The sequence below is a fragment of the Lactuca virosa genome, chromosome 3 (genome assembly GCF_052849685.1).
Source record: "Lactuca virosa cultivar CGN04683 chromosome 3, Lactuca_virosa_CGN04683_v6, whole genome shotgun sequence".
In the NCBI taxonomy this organism is placed as follows: Eukaryota; Viridiplantae; Streptophyta; class Magnoliopsida; order Asterales; family Asteraceae; genus Lactuca; species Lactuca virosa.
Window position 1 is genome coordinate 118,550,096 of NC_136428.1, and position 4,595 is coordinate 118,554,690.

Below are 4,595 nucleotides of genomic sequence, written 5' to 3' on the forward strand. Positions count from 1 at the left end.
GGCCCATTCCATATATATAAGAGTCCATATTTAATTAGTTCTTTTTGATCACTTAATTAATTCTAAATTAATTCTTGATTAATACTAATTAAATAATATGATTCCATATTAATATATTAGAACTTATAATATATTAATATAAATCATAAATATACTATTCTTAAAAGACTATCCATATAAATTGTGCCGGTGAAGTGCAACCCAAATGGACCATGCCGGGTCGGGTCAAGTACATACCAAATATAGTTATGGACTTAGACATTAGTCCAACAATAAGTTAGAACAACATGCTAGTACTAAGATAGGGATCCTCAGGAATCGTATGATAGAATTGCCTGATCTTTGATGTCTTATCTTATGTAGAGTACCTCATTGATTGTGTGTGACTATTTCGCATGTGAACTAACTATTGGGTGAATACTCTAAGTCACATGCTACATGGGTTAAATGGTCTTAGGGTAAGAGATTTGGTCCTGCTGTGCAGCTCTTGTCTGAGTCCAACCGTTGTAGGATTAAATCTTTTAGTCTAAGATTGTTTAGGCCGTGCGACATGTGATTGTATTCATGCAATAGTTAACTGGCACCAATGGAGGGTCGTGTGGCAGTTGATGGATGGATGGGTAGTTTGGATGAGTCCGCCGGTTATGAGATACTTAGAATTCCTCTAAGAGTGAGGATTGAGCGCTTGCTATGCTTATGTACAGTATTATGGCGTTGTGATGATACTTGAGACAAATATAAGTAGGTGTGGAAGGTAGTATGGGCCCGTACTACTTAAAGCACAAGACCCGTACGCGTAGCAAGGAAGTCACAACCCCTAGGGTTTAGTTGGGAGTTGGTTCCCTTTTATTCGAGATATCTCTGGGGTATTATCAGAATGGTGGTTACGAGATGTTTTGATACGGGATCCGGATCAGGACCGGGAGCTGGCAGCCAGGATAGGCCAATATTGTCAGAGGATCGTGTCAGTGAGATCATCCGGGAGGGCGTGATCGAGATTGTCTGGGGATAGTTTCCAGAGATGTTTGGGTCTATTAAGACCGCCATGGTTGAGTATTTCGATGAGCGCTATGCAGCCATTGCTGAGACGGCTGCCGTAGCAGCTTCAACAGCTGTAACGACGACAAGAGGAGGAGCTGGTCGAGCTTTCCATTACCGTGACTTGTTACTGGGACATATTCAGATGAGCAGATGGCTGCAGTTACTCGAGATCAGGAAGATGTTTTGTACTCGTTACATTCTGCGGGTTGAGCGAAAGAGGCTAACACATTAGTTTCTAGATTTGAGGCTTTCGGGGGTTTTGCTCGAGGCCAGAATGTGAGTCGCGGGGACTCCGGAAAGGAGTGATGATTATGTTCAGCTGGGTTTTTGCAGCTGGAAGTAGAATGGTTAGTTGATGGATTGGAATGTCGTTTTATAGGGCAAGGATTGTGCCCTTTCAGTTTTCGAGCTCGAAGGAGTGAGCAGGCTAGGGACCCAAGGATTAGGTTGTATTCTAGCTCAGGGTCAGTTAGTTGCAGGGGTTGGCGACATTATTTCAGCGCTGGTGAGCGCGTGTGGGTCTATGTGGCATAAGTATCTTGTGAGGCGTACACGGTTACCGTCTCTACTCATAGGAGCTAATATTCGATTCGTGTTGGATCTCTTGTACCGGGCGGTAATGATTATTGTGCGATTTATTGCACTTTTGGGATCGGAGACTATGTCTTGGGAGTAGTTTGTAGCCCGGTATAGGGCAGGGGTTGCTTCAACTACTGCAGCTCAGCTATGGACGACTGAGCTGGTGAGTGAGTCAGGGTGCGAGACCCTGAATGATATGATTTCTAAAGTCCGAGAGCGGGAGTTTTGCTTGGAGAACCTTGGGAAGAGGGGTATTATGTGGGAGGTGTGCGGACAGGACCGTACAAGATGGTTATTCAGCATTGTCAGGATACAACGGTTTTAGTAATCGTTATTGATTGGCAGATGAAAGCGCCAAGGGAAATAGCTTGTTGTTGAAGTATTAGTTGGAACATCTATCTTTTGGTCTTCAGAATTTGAGTGTCGGATCATTCAAGCATCAGGGACTTGCGGTTAAGTTATGTTTGGGTTTCACACCAGTGGGTGGTGGTTAGTGTTCTAAGAGGCTGTTTGGTAGGATCTGAATTTTTAAGTTCTGAAATTTTAAGAGGTCTAAATTTCTAAGACGGTCTGAATTTTTAGCATCTGAATTTTTAACATCTTGTTTGGTTGGAGCCTCTGAATTGTTGTGTTGAATTATAAAAATGACTATTTTACCCTTCTGTATTATTTTTGCAGAATTATAAAAACACCATACAAAATCCAAATTAAACATAACTAAAAAATTAAACAAAAAAACAAATAAAACATAAATATTTGACAAATCTATCCAACTATATCAATCAAAATTGCTTTGTTTTTGTATGATATTGCTATAACTAAATAGTTTTTTTCAAAATACAATGATCTAATAGAAAAAAAAATGCAAGTATGATGCTATAATAAAGAAATCAATAAAAGTACATTGTGATTTTTTGTGTTTAAGCTTAAATTAGATGCTTATATGGATCACATTCCAGAAATTGATGTTATCACCCACAATAATTGGTGCTATCACCCACAGTGAACATTTTAAATGTTCACCCACATTGAACATTTTGAAATTGGTGTTATCACCCACAGTGAACATTTTAAGAGAGAAAATTAACATATCTACATACAAATACAACAATCCAAATAAACTTAAAAAACTACAACAATAAATATCAGGAAAATCACAGTAAAAACTCATCCATTATCACCCTTCTTGATAGCATCCATATGGAATCCTTGGTCATTATCAATAACCTATATCAACCGAACAAATGATACAAACAGTTTTTATCATCCAATGTTTCTTTTCTGCAAAAAGATTCAAGACAAAGAAATTTAAATAAATCAGAAGCTAAAACGATTTCATTGAGGCATTTCATCAAATGGTTCATATGCAAGTAAAATAAACATGGAAATCGATTTCATACAAATATCAAATTAACAAAACCACAAAGATAAAAAATATTTCAAAATTAAAACATCACAAGGGCTGTTTGGAATTTAATTTTAAGTCTCCATGGAAATAGATTTCAAAGCCGGAGAAGAAAACCTTACCGGCGGCTTGGATGGAGGATGGCGTTGGAGTGATAGTGCTGGCGGAGGAAAGCACTGGAGTGGCGGAGGAAGGCATTGGAGAGGCCGGAGGTGGGGTTCGATGAGTAACAGAAGAAAAATCATGAACCTTAGTTGGCTTGACCGACGACGACGATGAGAAAGGAGCAAGCGGCGGCGGTTGGAGTGCGAGGGGAAGGATGCGATGAACCGACGGTCGGTGTGGAGAGGAGGAAGAAGCATCACTGATATGTTTGTGGGGGAGAAAGAAGATCGCTTCAAGAAGAAAATGAGGCGTACGTATGGAAGAAAAGGGGGAGGCGCGTTTTATCAGGGCACATACATCTTTTTTTCTTTTTCAGATGCCGCTGTATGTCTGATTTTTTAAGAGGCATTTATCAAATTAAGAGACATTTTATAAGAGGCTACCAAACATAGAATATCTGAATTTTTAAGAGGTTACCTCTTAATTTTTCAATTAAGAGGTAAACAAACAACCCCTAAGTGGGGGAGAATTGGAAATTCTCAGGTCGAGCGTGATCCATTGAAGGTTTTGTCTGTTGCTGTTCAGATTATGGTTTCCAGACTGGTCGGACAGGCGTTAATCGGTGAACCTCTCAGGGAGCAAGAATACTCCGAAGGAATTCAAGATGCGACAGTTGAGAAGCTAGGAATGTGTCACTAATTCCCTTATGAAGTGAGTTTATGTTTCCTAAGTCCTTGGGGTATGTTTCCCCTCGATGATGGAATAGAATTTTGATTCGTATCAGACTCGGGTTTCGGTAACCTTCGGGATAATTGTGGAAGTCTTCTCGGACTAGTTTTGTATTAGTAGAATCAGATCAGTCTCGATTAAGTATGGGCTTTTTGGCGTGTAAATATGGAGTTAAAGATTCCCAAATATGTGCATGGTAGTGATTCTTCGTATGTATCTGTGGGTGTTCAAGGTGGCAATAGGATTGGTTCGGCTTACGTGCTTGATCAGGTCAGGGTTATAGTCTGCAAATGGGGTCTAGAGTTCGACTATTATCCTATCTTCGGGTTAGGTGTGACCATGGGTTCGTAAGGTTATGCTTGGATAGCACCTGGTTCTATAAGTGAATCATACATGGTAGGGTTGCAGCATAGCGGTGCGCGTTCAGTGTTGTGTGGGACGGTGATTAGGTCCCCTCAAGGCAGTAAGAGGAGGTGAGTATCTTCAGGCCCGGAATGTTGGGCAAGCGATGTAATGCCGATAAGATCAGTATGAGAGTGGAGGCAATCCAGACCTATGCTGAGGACTTGGTGGGGCTATTCCAGTCATGGGTTGTGGGCCTAATGGTCATGATTATTCGTTTAATCCATTTGTAACACTCTCAGTATTGACGCGTTGATGGGTACCGAAAGAACCATAAATCAGTTGGTTTGTAAAGGGAGCATTAAGGGTTGCGATGAATCAGAGAATTTTGGGT